The sequence below is a fragment of the Oryctolagus cuniculus genome, chromosome 12 (assembly GCF_051225735.1).
Source record: "Oryctolagus cuniculus isolate XC-2025 breed Fujian yellow rabbit chromosome 12, ASM5122573v1, whole genome shotgun sequence".
Classification (NCBI taxonomy): domain Eukaryota; kingdom Metazoa; phylum Chordata; class Mammalia; order Lagomorpha; family Leporidae; genus Oryctolagus; species Oryctolagus cuniculus.
The window spans coordinates 107,776,977-107,796,087 of record NC_142878.1 but is presented as its reverse complement, the minus strand read 5'-3'; the positions used below and the strand labels follow the sequence as shown (position 1 = coordinate 107,796,087).

Genomic DNA, 19,111 nt, shown 5'->3' with positions numbered 1-19,111 from the left:
TTTAAAAAGTGACTTGTCTGTATTGAGTCTTTTAAAACTTTTTTTTTGACAGGCAGAGTTAGACAGTGAAAGAGAGAGTGAGAGAGGTTTTCCTTCCTTTGGTTCACCCCCCAAATGGCCACTACGGCCAGCGTGCTGCGCCGATCTGAAGCCAGGAGCCAGGTACTTCCTCCTGGTCTCCCATGTGGGTGCAGGGCCCAAGGACTTGGGCCATCCTCCACTGCACTCCCGGACTACAGCAGAGAGCTGGACAGGAAGAGGAGCAACCGGGACAGAATCCGGCGCCCTGACTGGGACTAGAACCTGGTGTGCCAGCGCTGCAGGCGGAGGATTAGCTTATTGAGCCACAGCGCTGGCCACGACTCTGCCTTTCAAATAAATCTTAAAAAAAAAAAAAAAAAAAAAAAAAAGGCAAAAAATCTCTGCTTAGTGTACTGGGAAAGATAAAAAATCAACATAAAATAAGTAAAATGAATAATGATGTATAATGAGAGTACTAAAGAAAAAAATACAGTAGGAAAGGAGGTTAGGGAGCCTTCAATGGAAGTGGGTGTCTGCAATTTCATATACAGAGACCAGGAAAGAAAACTAGTATCATCACTAGGTAATCTCTGGGGAGAGATGCATATGTGTGGGAGAGAGTCCTCCCAGCAGGGGGAGCAACCAGTGCCAAGGGGCTGGACTGAACGCAGGCGATGGCTCAGACCACCCATCCACGGCTTGGTGGTCAGAGTAAGGGGAAGTTACTAGGTTTTAAGTACAAAAGGCATAAGATCTCTAGGAACACTCTGGCTGCTGTTCTGAGAACAGACTGATGGGAGGAGAGGAAAACGGAGGCAGCAAGGAGATCACTGGGGAAGCTACAGCAATAATCCAGCTAGAAGATTGTGGCGGCCTGAACCAGAGTGGCAGTGGCGGAGAGGGTGAGAAGTGCTCAGATTCCTAATATATTTTAAAGGTAGAGTTCAAAGTAGCTGGGAGGGGGGAAAAAGATTAAAAAAATGCCTAAACTGAGGTCTGCATACACTTTAACTGTAGTCTTGTATCATGCTTACTGGTAAAGGAGGCAATGCTGACTATTCATAATTTTTTTCTGAAGCTAATGTAGTGATTTTTTTTTTTTTGTGGGGGAGGGTCACAAGAAGTAATCCAGGAGCCAGCACTGTCGTGTAGTGGGTAAGGCTGCTGCCTGCAGTGCCGGCATCCCATATGGGCTCTGGTTCTAGTCCCGGCTGCTCTACTTCCGATCCAGCTCTCTGCTATGGCCTGGGGAAGCAGTGGAAGATGGCCCAAGTCCTTGGGCACCCATGGTAGACCCAGAGGTAGCTCCTGGATCCTCAACGGAGAGATCTTTCTCTGCCTCTGCCTCTCTGTAACTCTGCCTTTCAAATAAATCTTAAAAAAAAAAAAAAAAAAAAAGGCAATCCAGCCTCCTTCTAATGCAAATGCTTCTAGGGTTTATATTTCAATAACCAACATTTGTTGATCACCTGCACTGTGTGACCAAGATGGTGGTTAGTGTCAATTGGTGTGCAGCTTTGTATCACAGAACTTTAGTCTCATGGACCACAGACCGTAGAACGCTATGTGGGAAGAAAATGCCAGAGTTGGGAACGTAAATCTTCTTTATGATTTGTTTATTTATTTACTTATTTGAGAAGCAGGGATAGAGATGCTTGCAAGAACCCCAAGAAAGGGGCTGAAGCCATCAGCCAGGAACTTAATCCGGCTCTCTCACATGTGTGGCAGGGACTCAGTTACCGGCATCAACACCACCGCCTGCCAGGGTCTGTATCGGCAGGCAGCTGGAGTCAGAGTCAAACCCAGGCACTGTGATGTGAGTCGTGGGTGCCTTCCTCAATGAAGGCCCCTAGGCCAGATGCCTGCCCGGGTACCATCCCCTCAGGTAGCAGCTTTGCAGGCTTCTGAATCGAACACTACCTTAAGGATGACAGGAGCACTAGGCTATGAGAAGGAACCGGGCAGAGTGCAGACTTCTTTCTCCTCAGTGGAACTGTGATGGGGAGCTGTTTCCCGAGGGTAACATCAGGACACAAAATGCGCTGGCAGGGAGAAACCCAACAAAGCCAAAATATCTAGGACAGTATTTTGTATCACTTTTATGTGGAACACTGTGATAACGCAAGGGAAGCAGAAAGCACTGTCTTCCATCAAAGCAAAATTCGTCATTTTATAAGCAGGGCATTGTCTTTTGCCATCGCAGTCTACCTAGTGGTTTTGTTGCCTTTTTTTGTTTTCTTATTGTGCTTATTGGTGCCAAAGTGCTCTCTCCACACAGGCTATCTATGTACTGCTTTTATTAGTAGTAAACAAGGAAATGACTGCCCATATAAGACAATTTCTGGACCAGTGCTGGACCTAAGAGCTATAGTAATCCGCTAAAACCTGGCGCAGCTCCCTTAGCGTGGACACTGGTGCACTATGGAGCGGGTGTGTATGAACTGCGCTAGGAATGCTAGTGCAGCCACACTCTCCCTCCAGGGCAATATATGCATACGTATACAAAAAGGCATTTGAAAATCACATTTCATTTTATCTTTGGAAAGAAGAATCATGCTCGTTTTAGTTACAAAAATACAAACAGTTAGTAGTTTTGCTCAGTAAAGACACATACCTATAGTTTCACTCACAGAGGGTTTACCAGAATAGAATTTCTGTTTATCAAGAGGAGATATAAGTTTCCAGAAAAGTTAAAACTGTTTTTCACACAGTTTATTGTAAGTCACTGAGACAGCAGCAATAAGATTTTTTTTCTTTTTTACAAAAAAGTCTTTTCCCTTTACAGCCTAGAATCAAGCTAGGGTCATATGGGTTAACAGTTAGAAAGAATGTGGAAGGTGGGAGTTCCTGGAGTGTGTAAAGGTATTTATTTACTTAACTGTGAGAATCAGGGAAGAAACAGAGATGAACTGAATGAGGGGCAAGCAGCTAAGACCACCGCTCTTCATCCTGAGAGTCACAGATACACCGGAAAGAAGGAAGCAAAACCCAGCAGCTGAGTAGTCAGCTGAGAAGGGACGCCCCGCCCAGAGGACTTCCATGTCTGGCAATCCAGACGCAGATCCGGATCCAGGCAGAGAGGGCCACACCAGCAGGACTCGGGGCGGAGCCAGGGAGGCAGTGTGTGAGGACGCAGCAACAGCCATGGGCCAAACGTAACACTGCTGGTCCACAGCTCTAGGGCAGGTCCTCACTGGTCAGGACCGCTGCTTCTGCATCTTCTGTAGCTCGGACCTGCAGCTGTGAAACCAGCCTCAGAAGAGGTGGGAAGAATGCTGCTTTCTCTCACAGGCAACAGATCTCTCAAGAGTCAATGAAGACTGCAAGCAAAGGAGACATGCTTGAGAAGGAAGATCAAAACACTTATAAAAACTATAATAAAATGGCAAAGGATTCCATCCAGGTGTTCTTCATGTTAATCAACTGACTTACAAACTGAATTCTCTCCCTAGAAAGAATTCCTAAAAGAAGAACAGAGGCCATTGGCTAGTAGGGAAATTTCCTCAGCCAAAAGCTGAAGGCGAAAAGAAATCTTTAGTTGTAGGAAAGAAAGGCAGGGCAACATGGCTTTCCCTGCTTTGTCCAGAAAGAACTGCAGCTTTCCTCACAGAACCAGCAGGCACCATTGACTGTGCTGAACAGGACAGTTGCAACTCAAAGAAAATTTAAAGTGCAGTTACTTCGGGAAATATTTTGTTTGTGAATCATCAAGCTGACAATGTGTGAGACTTCAGAAAGTTGCCAAATAACCATAAGACTCAAATTTCCAGGTTCTAGTCCCGGTTGGGGCGCCGGATTCTGTCCCGGTTGCCCCTCTTCCAGGCCAGCTCTGCTGTGGCCAGGGAGTGCAGTGGAGGATGGCCCAGGTGCTTGGGCCCTGCACCCCATGGGAGACCAGGAAAAAAGCACCTGGACCCTGGCTCCTGCCATCGGATCAGCGCGGTGCGCCGGCTGCAGCGGCGGCCATTGGAGGGTGAACCAACGGCAAAAGGAAGACCTTTCTCTCTGTCTCTCTCTCTCACTGTCCACTCTGCCTGTCAAAAAAAAAAAAAAAAAAAAAAAAAAAAAAAACCATTCCAATTTGACATACTTCGAGAGCTAACAGACCAGTTTCTCAGGATCGTTTCTCCTTTGATAACCTACCCAACATGAGGAGGCTTCAATGGCTGGACACAGGGCCCACCGCGGCAATTCAGAACAAGTGGTCAGATGTAACCTTCCTGGCTTGCAAACTACGGAGGGTTCCCCTTTGCTTCCAGGTGAAACAAAACCCAGCAGAAAACCACGTTAGCTGTGCTGCAGCCAGTCACCAGGCTGAGTAAAACACCCCAGTATTCTTGGCGTTGGGTGTGTTCACAGAAATCTGACCAAGTGAATTTTCTTTTTTTTTTTTGACAGGCAGAGTTAGTGAGAGAGATAGACAGACAGAAAAGTCTTCCTTCCATTGGTTCAACCCCCAGTGGCTACTACTGGTCGGTGCGCTGCGCTGATCCGAAGCCAGGAGCCAGGTGCTTCCTCCTGGTCTCCCATGAGAGTGCAGGGGCCAAGGACCTGGGCCATCCTCCACTGCCCTCCCGGGCCACAGCAGAGAGCTAGACTGGAAGAGGAACAATCAGGACTAGAACCCGGTGTGCCGGCGCCGCAGGCGGAGGATTAGCCTAGTGAGCAGTGGTGCCGGCCTGACAAAGTGTATTTTCAAAGTTGCCCACTGCTGTTCGAGGGTTTGCTTAGTCCAGTTAGGCAGCAGATCCCAAGGAGCAGGATGTGTACAATGACTGGTCTACTCTTCAGACTACTGTGAATGCACCCACTTGCTTGTGTTAGCAGGTACTTTTGCCTTGAACAGAAATTGTTATAACACCAAGCAGAAGCACTGTATGATTATCTGCTTTCAATGTCTTCATATGTAAATGGGGCTAATACCTACTGTACTTATATCAAAAGGATATTGTGAGGATGAATAGAGAATTTTTCTAGGTGCCCTGCAAATAATAAAAGAACATGAAGGCTTTTTTTGTTAATCATACTACAAGTTTGCGATGATCTATTTTTAGAAAGTATATTACACAGATTATAAACACATTAAAAGAGCAGACACATAAAGAAGATGGGAAGAAAACACCGAAACACTCAGCACATGTCAGGGTGGTGGGATCAGGAGAGACGACTTCCCGTCAGCTCTAGCGCCCTTTCAGTAACACAGCTACGGGACTTCAAAAAAAAGAGAAGTGTCATCCAGAATCACAGATTTTTAAATTAAATTTTAATTTTACATGCAATGCATGAGTACTTTTTTTTAAATGACAACACAAAGAGCCAACATTCTCTTTAACTAGACTTTCTACTCCTTTCCCTCAGAAAAAAAATAAAATCACAGCTGAAGGAAATCCTCAGTAGTAACATGATTTCTGCTGAAAGAAACCGAGAGGGCTATTTCCAGCGCTGTCCCCGCCCCTCACTCCCTGTGAATCAGCCCCTCGGGCTGGAGTGCAGGGAGCAGGAGGGCACAGTATAAACCCCACGCTGGGTATTAGTCTGGTGACTAAAGGCTCATGTCCCACAGCAGACTACTGGGGGCAACTCCCAGCTCTGCCTCCTGACTGCAGCGTCCTGCCAGTGCACCCCGAGAGGCAGCGGTGGTGGCCCCAGGAACTGGGCTCCTGCCTCCTCTGTGGGAGACCTGGGGTTCCCAGCTTCTGGTTTCAGCCTGACCCAACCCTGGCCATTGTAGGGATCTAGAGAGAGAACCCATGGAGAGCTCTCTTGTCTTTCTCTCTCAAATAAATAAATTAAAAAGAATAAAAAAAGAACTACAGGTCTAAATGTGACCCTGGCAAAGACTTACTAAAGAGGATACAAAGCACTAACTACAAGAGAAAAGTGAAAAACTGGAATTCACTAAAATTAAAAAGTCTGGGTATCAAAATACTCTACTGGAAGAGTGAAAAGTCACAAACTAGAATTATATTTGTAATACATGGATTCACCAAACACTGATAGTTTGAACAGAGTTCCTAAAATCAGTAAGATAAAGATCCCAATCTTTATAAAGCACTAAAAACAAGTACTTCTAAAAGGAGACTATACAAAAGACCAATAACCATAGAAAAAGGATGGCTAATATAATGAATGAGGAACTGAAAGTCTATCATGTTACGACTGAGGATTTAAATGGGCACAATTACGTTGGGAAACTGTAGCACTACACCCACTACATCTATCCTGTAAACCAGAAACTTCACGCCTAAAAAAAGCCCCAGAGAAATGAGGGCATTTGCCCCAACACACACACACAAATATCTAAGAGTTTATAGCAGCTCTGCTAACAGCAGCCTCGTGGAACCAAACCACATGTCCATCAGCAGTCACAGGGAACCATGATAGTATATTCCAACAGTGAAATCAGAATTCTGTACAGATTAAAACCGCTGCTCCAAAGAACATGGATGAATCTCCTAGAAATAAAGATGAGCAAAAGCAGCAAACCTAGCAAAGTTTTTCAAGAGAATGAATTCCCAAGGGAGTTTGTTTTGTTCTTTAAACAGCAACAAGAGCACTCCCAACTGTTGGTTCACTCCCCCACAATGCTTGCAACATCCAGGGCTGGCCTGCAGCCCAAGCCAGGAACTGGATCGCAATCCAGGTCTCCACGTGGGTGTCAGGGACCCAATTACTTCAGCCGTCACTACTGTCTTCTAGGATTTGCACTGGCAGGAGTCAAAATAGGGAAAACGAACCCAAACACTCCAATGTGGGGTGTGGGAGTCATATCCTATAGGCCAGACACGTATTCCTGAAAGTAAATACCTCGTGAATCCATTTATATGAAGTTGAAAAACAAATAAGACAACTGCATGGTGTCTTGCAAAACCAGAAATGGTTATGTCCTGTCAGGGCAGAGAGGGCACTAACCAGAGAGTCTCCTGAAGTGGTAGAGATATTTGCAGGCTGGGCTTGGCACTGTGGTGTAGCAAGTCAAACAGTGCCGACATGCCATATGGGCACTGGTTCATGTCCTAGTCACTCCACTTCTGATCCAGCTCCCTGTTAATGCACTTGGGAAAGCAGTGGATGATGGCCCAAGAGTTTGGGCCCCTGCCCTCACGTGGGAGACCCAGATGGGAGTTTCTGGCTCCTGGCTTTGACCTTACCCAGCCCCAGCCCCAGGGGCCATTCAGGGAGTGAAACAGTGGATAGAAGAGCTCCCTCTCCTTCTCTCTGTAACTTTGCCTTTTAAATAAATAAATCTTTAAAAATGGGAAATAGTCACAGATGTATACCTGTAATAAAAAATTCATTGACCTGTACAATAAATTTAAATTTTTCTAATGTACCATAAATATCATACTTTTAAAAATTCAAGGAAAAGAAAAAAGTACTGGTTTGGATAAAATTTCTAGGATTTACAGATCCCACAAAGGTCACTGAGTCCAACCAAATCCTGGCCCCCAACATGAAATTCTCTCCAAGTTGTTCCGAAACCTCTGACAATCAGAAAGTTTTTCTATATAATAATCTCCAAACCCATCCTCAGGGAGATTCCTTCCTTGGGTTCTCATTCTAGCTCTTGGTGATATTAAAAACAAGTGCATTCCCTCTTCTAAATACATTCCCACAAGACTCCTTATCCTGATTCCTCTAGTCACTGCTGGATTCCTTGCAGCTCTAAAATGTCCAGGATTCTCTATTATTAGCCTACATTTCTTCACTTGTCTACTTCTTTATACCTCTGAATGGTATTCTTTCGGCCAAAAGTATTTAAAAGTTATGCTTCAACCCAAGTAGATAACCAGCTTACAGATGTTCACTTCAAATGTGAATTTTAAATGTACGTCACTATTTACAGCACATAGCTGGCCACATCTGCACACTTATGAGAGCAGGAAGAGAAATCAATGCTTATCATCTTAGACTGTCAGAGTTTCTCATGAGAGACATTTAGCTCACCTCAATTTGGAGAATGCATACCACTCAATCTTCAGACTGTGAAGACAAGAAGAGTATCCCCCCCCCCCCCCCCCGTTTAAAATCTTTTCCCTTTTAAAAAGTCCAAGCTACCACTGCACTGTCTGGTGCTCATTAAAGTCCTTTATCAACACTGTTTCCAGGTGATGCTTATAATCAAGCAGCAAGTCCAGTAAAACCTTGGGAAGCCCTCCATCAGAGTTCACACTTTGTCAAGGCCATGTCCTCTGAAGCAGAGATGCCTGGTTCATTTCAAGTTGGTCTAAATTTCTGGGTGACACAGTGGCAGATCTCCTCATTGGGTCTTACACTGTCCTTGACAACCTCTAGGATGTGAACTGTCCCAGCAAAACCACTCAGTCCTGGGCACGCCAGCCAAGTGGCACAGCCGACAAGCACGCTTATTCCTTGCACAGCTCTTCTGCATCTGCGTCTGGCCTGCTGAGGTATGTCCCTAGTAGGCATCAGCGCTTCTTCTGTGACCCATGGGAACAGCAGTGAACACACTAGATGGCCAGTGGTGGCGGGCCGGGGCAAGCTCGGGGCTTGGGGGCCGTTAATGCTGTAACTGACCTTGCTTCTGCACACCCTCCTCGGTGGCTTCCTGTGCACCGCGCTCTTTCTTCCCCCACCCCTTCAGCCTTCAGCCCTTGTCTTTCTCCACGTTTTCCTGCTCGTCTCTCTCAACTCCAATGCGCAGTAACAATTTATAGTGATAGCATCTACATCCATCTCTTAAATTCCAGGCCTGTATCTCAAATGGTTAAGAGGATGTCTTCCTCTGTTAGGCAATGGGCAACTCACACTTAACGTACACAAAACCGAAAGAAAGATCTTTTCCTCAAAATCTTCCAGCTTCCATGTCCTGTGTCACTTGAGGGGACTCCGCTTTGCCACTCAGACTCACACCCCATCCCTGCCGAGCTCAGCTGATTTGCTCTCTTGCACAGTCGCACGGCTGCTGTCACAGCTGAAGCCCTTCCTCGCCCCTCATGGCTCCAGGAGCCTCCTGTGTGCCTTTCCTGCCCGCAGTCCTCTCACATGCAGACCTGACTGCTCGGCATTCTGCATGTAAAATCACTGTCAGGCCGCTCACTGCCTTCAGATGCTTCCTATGTTTTTAAACTTCTCTGTTTAAAAGCAAAAACATTATACTTGTTCTGAATGTCTAAACTGTGAATGTTTTACAATAAGGATATTATTTTATCATTAGAATAAAAAGTAAAACTTGATCCATAGTGTATGACTACCCTTAAATCCGTTTTGGGATCAGGAAAACGAATTTTGACCTGGTTAATGAAACAGACAAGAAAACTTTAAAACAATGTATTAAAAACAAATCAGCTTTCTCATACTGGATTCACATCTGTGGTACCCTCTGTTCTCACATGAAACTTCTTACAAATTTACCCCTTTGGGGAGTATAATCCAGCTGATTTGCTAGTAAGACTGATAAATATTCAATAACAAAAAAATGTGGATCCAACCTCCACTTCTCCTTAATAAAAGACAAACAAATACATCTCATAGCTCAAGTCAAGTCAAAGAAAAAAGTACTAAAATATTAAGAAAAAAGAATAAGTGAGCATAAGATTTGATATTCAATTCATATAACTATTTATGAGGGATTTTACTCTAAATTTTCAAACTATGAACATTACTTCCCACAGCACTGTATTTAAGTTCATGGTTTAGGTCTTCAAATGAACAGGATATCAAATAGAGTTATTTCCAGTCTCCTCCATAATCCTTTTAATTACAGTATCTATTTTCTTTGTTGGAATATATTTCTGTTGCAATCAACTCCAGAATCTCGAGAGAGCAAATGCCATTCAGTACTGTTATACACGCATTACTGAGTAAGGTAAGAAAACCGTAAAGCCAACTGAGATCCCATGGTGCCAGTTATGTTTTAATCTTCCTTCCACTGACTCCCAAAAACATGCCAGCACTATTATAGAAAAGCAGGTTATAAGTTTTGGGTGATATAATTTGCTTGAAAGACAGCAGAGTATAGAGATACTATTATAGGGTAACTTCAGAGCTGTAACAAGTTTATTTTATGAATATTTACTAAGTACCCAAACAGTAAACCTGCACATACACACCTTTTCTAAGTAGGGGCTAGTTTGAAAAAAAAAAATCAATTAATAATTGAAGTACACAGGGTGGGAAAAACTCTTATAATCACTACATCATACTCACTGTTTTCTAAAATAGTGCATAAAATCATGTACTACTGAACTGAAATCCATATATTCTATTTGAAAAAGAAGGTTCTGAATTTCCAATCTCTGATCTCAAGCCACCTATTGGGTGATCAACTGCTAACTGATAGGCTAGTATCCTTACATACATGTATATATTCTATGTCTGCTGCTTCATCACTGGCTAGATATCTTCTGTCTTTCAGTGACAAGCACACAACTGTATGAATTCACGTTTGGTCTTCCACTTGGCCTCTACTGAACAACAGCATTCACCTAGAGGGGGCCCTCCAGGGAGGAAGCAGAGAGCTCAGCTCCGATCCTATGCACCAGAACTGTTTTATTACATGATGGACGTTAAGCTACAATCAAAAACTGAACTGCAACTTCTATGTGATAAGACTTTGTTTATCTAAATAAAAGTTAATTTCTTTACAGAAAGAAATACAATTCCACTGGTGCTGACCCAGGCACAGAAAGATTGTAAAGAATGGATCTCTTTGCCAACTACACAATTAGTTAGGGCTGAAAGCTAGGAAGAGGGTACAATCTTCCCCGGTATAATAAGTGCATCGATACACCATCTTCAGCATCATATGCTGCTAGAGAAAGATTTTAATTAAACGCCAGGGAGAAGAAATCTGCCAATTAGAATTTTGCAAGCAGTTTGTTTTGCTAGGAAGTAAATAGTTTGCAGCTGACACTGTATCACTGGCAAACTGAAGTTGCTCTTTCCCCTTTTCAGAAAATACACTTAAAACCCACTCCATTATATTTATTTAGTACTGTCCCTTCACTGGCAATTGGCTTGAGAAGACTGTTTTACAGTCTTCTTATACAGCCAAGTACTTACACCCCCACTCACCTACAACCCAAATGCACCACAACTGTGGAAACTGTAGCACCACAGGAGGACTTCAAGATCCCTCCTAATTCTTTCACCAGCACCAGAGTCCGCGATCTACATTTTAAAAACCCAAAGAGCAAGCATGCAGTAGCAGCCGGAAGATTATGAAATTCACAAACTTAGTCCTCCCCGACAGCACACATTCGCAAACCCTGATGAGCTTCCAGTTTTATCGATGTAAGAACAGTTATGAAACTCCAGGAAATCTGCAAATATCAATAAATAGATGAAGAGGTACAAACTATTTTACTCAGTGAGAGCAGTGATTCTGCTGCAGGCAGAACAAATAATGTTATAGAAACCTGACCTTTTTCAGACTTCTCATTCTCTGCGTTCCACGACCTTTCCTACCAGCACCCTGAACCTGGGATGTGCAGACAGCCTGCTTTCAGCTTCTAGGAAGCTTCTCACACAGCATCTAGACTTCAGGGATAAATAAGAATACCTCATTTACCACACTGAGGACACATGATAAATCTCTGAAACATTTCCTTTTGAAATGAAATTTATCTGGTCTCAAGTTGGTAGTAAAGAGGCATTTTATCATGGGCTTGTGAAAAGCTGGTAGCCTGAAAGCTGCTTCCAACTGCTGGAGTTCTAATCTTCTAACAAACATACAATTAAGCATCTCATTTTACTGAAATCAGGTCTAGAAACAATAATTTAATTAAAAACTAGGTCCAAGATGAAGAAAGCAAATGCAAACCAAGAAAATGTACACTGCCTTGTAATATGAGACACGCCATACACTAACTACAGTAGGCATGTTTATCTAACAAAGCTAATAATCTCACAGGGACAACACTGTCACACACTCAGTGATAAGCAGGTGCAATCAGACCACCTTTTCTTTGTACAGTGTTACCTCGTAGTTGTTTTTTTAATTGAAATTTTAGGGTAACTTTTTAGCCTGGTGATAAGGCACTTGTTAAGAAGCTGCCTTATGGGAGTATATGAGTCTAATTTCCAGTCCTGGCTCCTGACTCCAGCCTCCTGCTAATGCAGACCCTGGAAGGCAGCAGGTGATGGCTCAAGTAATTGGGTTCTTGTCAGGGGAGACCTGGATTAAGTTCTGGGTTCTTGGACTTGGCCCAGCTTGGTAGCGTCCTGTTCATTATGGGCATCGGGGGAATGTCTGCCTCTTTCAAATAAAATATACGAATAAATAATAAATAATAAATAATAAATAATAAATAATAAAATAATGCCAGCAGTGAGCAATCTCAAGAATGATCCCAAGATTCCTAATAGATAAATTAGTAGCCTGTGATGCTGTTTATGGAGATAAGGAAGGCTACAGAGTTAGGGAAAAGCTCAAGTTCAAAGGTTAGACAGTCTTGGGGGCAATGTCATGACGCAGTGGGTTTAGCTTCTATCTGTGATGTCGGCATTCTGTGTGAGTGCCAGTTTGAATCCTGGCTGCTCCACTTCCAATTTAGCTCCCTGCTAATGTGCTGGGGAAAGCAGTGGGAAGATGGTCCAAGTGGGTGAACTAGCTGGAGCTCCAGGCTCCTGGCTTCAGCCTGGCTCAGCCCCACTGTTGTGGCCTTTTGGGGGAGTGAACCAGTGGATGAAAGACCTCTCTCTCTTCCTGTAACTCTTTCAAACAAATCTTAAAGAAAAAAAATTAGACACTTTCATTTGAAGATACCTGAGACAAAACATCAGGTTGGAAGCTGTATATAAAAGCTGAGGAGTTTAGGCATTTTCACCAAGTATGGTAGGCAATATTTTAAATAAGTGTGAGGTACAACCTAGGTGCTAGGCAGAGAAACTAGACAGAGCCAGGGCAGTGTCCCAAGGATCTCAAGAGAAGACTGCAAATACAATCCATTAGGAACGCAGTGACTGACATCAGAGAGCATTTCCAGGAAAAAAAAAAAAATCCCCAAATGCTGCTGGGATGAAATAAAATGAGGATGTGAAAGAAGCCCACATTCTCAGACAACATGGAAGTTATTAGTGATCCTGAACCGACCTTTTGATGAAGTGCTGTGGGCAAAAGCTATGTGTACATGTAGTGCTGTATAGAAAAACAGTCTTTTGTCTTTTAGAAAGTTGAGTGTAACATTAAACAAAAGTTAAACAAACTCTTGAGTGTAAAGCTGAAGATCTTTCAGAGTGTGGACATCTGTGTCACTGGCAGCCCCATCAGGTCAGATGGAATACAACACTATCACAGCCACAAGTCCCCCACCCTGGGTCTCACAGGCATGAAGACTCCCGCCCAACACCACAGCTTTGCTGTGCTTGTGTCTGAACTGTCTTCACGCACCAGGTGCTTCTCTGCACTGCCCTCCTGGGCTCAGTCTTTGCCTGATGATCACCCATGCTGTTGCAAGAAGCACTGTTTACCGCCTCTACTTTGACAGACACTTGCAGCATTAAGAACAATGCTGGGATGAATGCTCTTATTCATACTCTTGTCTTCTGGTGAACACACAACAGGATTCTGTTGGGTTTATGCCTAGGAATGCTGGCTTAGAAGACATCCCTATGGGGCTGGTGCTGTGGCGTAATGGGCTAAGCCTCCACCTGTGGGTCAGGCATCCCAGAAGGGTGCCAGTTCGTGTCCCAGCCGCTCCTCTTCCAATCCAGCTCTCTGCTATGGCCTGGGAAAGCAGGGAAAATGGCGCAAGTGTTCAGGCCCCTGCACCCACGTAGGAGACCTGAAGAAATTCCTGGCTTTGGATCCGTCCAGCTCTGGCCATTGTGGCCTTTTGGGGAGTGAAGCAGCCAGTTGGCGGCTGTGAGCCACCATCTTATCACGGCAAGGGAGGAAGAAATCGCTGCACACCCAACGGCACAGCTTCAGCTGAGAGGGCGTTCCACAGTCACCCACTGGCTTTTTCTTCAGCCTGGAGAGATGATGGGGCTTGCAGCGGGGAAGCTGACTTGCTCCCTTCCCCTCCCTGCTCCCGCAGAGCTCCACTCAACAGGAGAAAGCTGTGCAGTGTGCCTCTGTTTCCCTACCAGCATCATAGTCACAGGGCAATGTGTGGGACAAAGGACAGATCCCATGCATCCTGCAACTGTGGGAGTTTTTGGGCACTAGCCCCAGACTATGCTCACACATTCTACATGGGCAAGGGGATTCACCGTAACTTCTGGGGGTTAACACCAGACATAGATCTTGGTAATGATCCCACTATATCCTGCAACAACAGGATTGTAATTAACAGTTTGTTCTGAATTTCTCAGTGCCACTGGGATCCACCTTGTGGACAAAGGGAAGAACCTGCCTGCATTCTACCTCTCTGTACTCATACCATCCCGAGTAAAATCTCTGTAGTTACCCTGTAGGACCCAGTTCACATCCCCTAGTCCTAGGACTAGGACCGTTGGTATTCTAAGCCATAGCACCAGTTGGACTCTCCCAGAAGCGCCTGTCCATATCACACAGTCCTAGGGCACAGCATTTGGTGCCACAGGCTCCAGCATCATTCAGGCTGTTCAGGAAGACAAGGGGGCAGACACCGCTGTCCACCCTTCCTCACCAAGAACAAAGCCCTGGCTATCATGTTTCCAGGGAGAATGGCACTGAACTTTCTGTGGACCAAAGATATACACCCAAGGAAACCCTCATTCACCCCAAATCACACTTATATCCCTATGAACTGCAGCAGACAAGTCCACTGTGTCACTTGCAGACACAGCTGACATTGATTAAGACAAAAGAAATCACTCAGAGGCTACGCTCCTGGGCTTACCTGGAACCAAAGCCAAAACAACCAGCCAAGCCTGCATTCCGGCTAAACTCTTTCACAATAAAACCTACCCTGTAAAGAAGGGATAAATACACCAGACGGCAGACGGCAACACAGACACAGGAGACATGAAGAAACAATGTAGCACATGCCTCCAAAAAGCACAATGTTCCTCCAAAATTACATTCTGAAATGAAGGAAATCCATGAAATGACAAATACAGAATTCCAAATAATGGATTGTAAGGAAATTTAGCAAGATGCAAGAGGATAGACAGATTAAAGACATGATAAAATCAATGAATGACATGAATGGCAATATTACTAAGGAGATAGACCTCATTCAGAAGAACCAAATAGGAAATTTTGGAGATGAAATCTTCAATCAGTGAAATAAAAACTGTGATCAACAGCTTTAAGAACAGAAAAGATCAGGTGCAAGAAAGCATTTCTGACTTGGAGGACAAGAGTTTTGAAACAGCCTACAGACAAAAATAAAAAGAATTAAAAGGAACGAAGAAAGTCTATGCAAAATAATGGGATACCATTAAACAACCAAATATTCATATTATAGGCATTCCTGAAGGAGAAGAAAAAGAAAGAGGCATTGAGAACCTGCTAAATGAAATAACTGTAAATTTCCCAGGTCTTTAAAGAGACATGGACATCCAGATATAAGAAGCTCAAAGACCCCAGGCAGACTCAGCCAAAAAAGGTCTTCTCCAAGGCTACTGTCAAATTGTCAAAAGTTAAAGACAAGGAAAGAATCACCAAGACAGTAAGAGAGGGGCCGGCACTGTGGCAGAGAAGGTTAAACCTCTGCCTGCGGTGCTGGCATCCCATATGGGTGCTGGTTTGAGTCCTGGCTGCTTTACTTCCAATCCAGCTCCCTGCTAATGCGCCTGGGAAAGCAGCAGAAGACGACCCAAGTATTTGGGCCCCTGCATCCATGTGAGAGACCTGGAAGAAGCTCCTGGCTTTGGCCTGGCCCAGCCCTGGCCATTGCAGCCACTTGGGGAGTTAACCAGCAGATGAAAAATCTCTATCTGTTACTCTCCCTCTTTCCCCTTCTCTCTCCGTATTTCTGTGTTTCAAATACACAAATAAATCTTACGAGAGAGAGAGAGAGAGAGAGAGAGAGAGAAAATGAAAGAGAGAGAAATGTATGGTGACATATAAAGGAAAACCAATTAGATTAACATCAGAAACCCTACAGGCCAGAATAGAGTGGGATAGTTTTTTTTTTTTTTTCCCACTCCCCAACTGGCCACAATGGATGGAGCCGCGCTGATCCGAAGCCAGGAGCTTCTTCTGGGTCTCTCTCATGGGTTCAGCAGTCCAAGGAGTTGGGCCATCTTCTACTGCTTTCCCAGGCCACAGCAGAGAGCTGGACTGGAAATTGAGCAGCGAGGACTTGGATCAGTGCCCATATGGGATGCCAGCACTGCAGGCAGTGGCTTTACCCACTACGCCACAGCACTGGCCCTGGGATAGTCTTAAGAGAAAAAAACTTCCAACCAAGAATATTATATCCAGCAAAACTATCCTTTAAAATAAAGGAGAATTAAAGTATTCGCCAGATAAGCAAAAACAAAGATTCACCACCAGCAGACCAGCCCGACAAGAAATTCTGCAAGGCATCCTGCATCAGAAATGAACATCATGAAGACACAGGACACCACCAGATCCATTAACAGAGCAGACAGAATCACTGTCCAATCAAAAAACAACAGGTCTTAGTTCTTATCAATACTAACCTTGAGTGTAAGTGGATTAAATTCACCAACCAAAAGACTTAAGTAGGCTGAATATAAAAACTGCAACCCCACTACATGCTGCCTACAAGAAACTCACTTCACAAAGATACACACAGACTGAAAGTGAAGGATTGAAGATATGCTAGGCAAACAGAAGCCACAGTGAGCAGGCTATCAGAACAGACTTTAAATCAACAACTGTAAAAAGAGATAAAGAAGGACATCATATTTTGATAAAAGGTCAAGTCAGTAAGAGGACATAGCAATCATTAAGTATATATGCATCCAACAAGAACACCCAGATATATACAAAAAATACTATTAGACTTTAAGAGAGAGAGATCAATACTATCTTCAATACTATACTTCAACACCCTACTCTCATCAATGAACAGATCATCCAAACAAAAATGTCAACTAAAATACAGCACATGGAACATTTTCCAGGATAGACCACAAATTAGGCCACACTCAGCACATTTAAAAAGATGGAAATCATACCATGTTATCTTTTCAGACCATAAAATAAACTAGAAATCGGGCCGGCGCCGCGGCTCACTAGGCTAATCATCCACCTAGCGGCGCCGGCACACCGGGTTCTAGTCCCGGTCGGGGCGCCGGATTCTGTCCCGGTTGCCCCTCTTCCAGGCCAGCTCTCTGCTGTGGCCCGGGAGTGCAGTGGAGGATGGCCCAGGTGCTTGGGCCCTGCACCCCATGGGAGACCAGGAAAAGCACCTGGCTCCTGGCTCCTGCCATCGGATCAGTGCAGTGCGCCGGCCGTAGCGCGCCGGCCGCGGCGGCCATTGGAGGGTGAACCAATGGCAAAGGAAGACCTTTGTCTCTCTCACTGTCCACTCTGCCTGTCAAAACAAACAAACAAACAAACAAACAAACAAAAAAACACTAGAAATCAAGAACAACAGAACACTCATAAATATTTGGAAATTGAACATGTTATTGAACGATCAATGGGTCAATGATGAAATAAAAAAGGAAATTAAAAACTTCCATAAAATTGATGAAAATGAAAATGGAACATATCAAAACCCGCGGGACACGGCAAAAGTGGTATTAGGAGGGAAGTTTATAGCATTAAGTGCTTACATTAAGAAAAACAGAAATGTCTCAAATTCGAGATCTAATGATGCATCTTGAAGATTTAGAAAAACAAGAACCAAACCCAAAATCAGCAGGATGCAATAAATAACAAGGATCAGAGCAGAAATGAATGAAACCAAAAAACAAAAACAGAATTTTTTTTAACACAGCCAGATTTCCACAATGGCTCTAATAATTCATATATCTGTTAGAAGCACGTATTTCAGTTGCTCTAGGTCACCAGCACTGTCTTTAATTTCAGTCATTTTGGTGGGTATTCCGTGGCATGCTGTGGTTTGTTTGCAATTTTGCTGACACAAACATGAACACTGGAGGGATACTTTTAGACAGTTTCTTTTGTCCTTTTTGAAATAGGATTATTTGTCTTTTATTCTTACTGATTAGAAAAGTCTTTGAGAAGCCCTTTGTACTCTCACAATGGTGTGTTTTCATGAGCTTGAGTTTTTAATTTTAGTAAAGTCCTATTTATCATTCTTCCTTCTTCAATCATTACCTACTCAAGATTAGGAAGACATTTTCCATTTCCCACTAGATTTCCTCCTAGAACCAACCTGACTGGAACTGACATTTGTGTATGTGGTGAGGCAGGTGGAAGTTCCTGCCTTCCCTATCCATGACCCAGTGCATCTACCGAGAAAATCCATCCTCCCACCTTACTGCGCTACTGTTGTCGCGTGTATGGGATTATTTCTGTGCTCTTGTTTTGTCCCATGGTTCTGTCTATTGCTGCGCCAAGACCACATTGTAATTACTGTAGCGTTACGATAAACCCTGTTATCTGATCGTGAAGTTCTCCAACTCTGTTCCAAATTGTGTCTCAGTCCTTTTCACATCCATGTGAACTTCAGATTTCATTTGTTAGTTCTATCTTCTCCCATATACATTATTTAATCTATAGATTATACTTAATCTATAGATCAATTTGGGGAGAAGGGACATTTTTACAATATTGCATCTGTCCACCTATCACTACAGATTATTAGATACTATCCTACTCAATGTTGTAGTTTTGTTTGAAGGCTTGAGCTGTTCTTTTTTTAAAATTCTATTGTAAATATTGTTTTATATATTTAAATTTCTAACTTTTTGTTGCTTATATGTAAGCATACAACTGATCTTGTACACTGACCTTGCATCAAGGGATCTTGCTAAATTCATTAGTAATTTTAATAATCTGTCTACAGGTTCCTTTATACTTCTACATTCCCAAATCAAGATGGGCCTGTAAATGTCTTCTGATACCATCATCAGGTCTTGGCTTCAAGGCTTTGCTGATCTCATAAAGCAAGTTGTATTTCATGAAGTTTGATTGGGCTTCCTTTCTCTAATTATTTGTCAGAATTCACTTATGAAATCATCTAGGGCTGCTTTTTTTATATAAAAAATTTAAACAATGCATTTGATTTAAACAGATAAAAGCATCATCCAG

The 19,111-nt window shown here is 43.6% G+C and overlaps 1 protein-coding gene and 1 long non-coding RNA gene across 3 annotated transcripts in view; one reads left to right on the top strand and one right to left on the bottom strand.

Moving 5' to 3' along the window:
• HMG20A (high mobility group 20A) overlaps window positions 1–19,111 on the bottom strand; it is a 70,639-nt gene that overhangs the window by 36,794 nt on the left and 14,734 nt on the right. The gene's annotated exons all lie outside the window — the stretch shown is intronic.
• Window positions 442–10,642, top strand: LOC149123211 (uncharacterized). The gene is made up of 2 exons (XR_016218426.1): window positions 442–923; window positions 10,400–10,642. It is a non-coding gene; the product is annotated as an uncharacterized LOC149123211 (long non-coding RNA).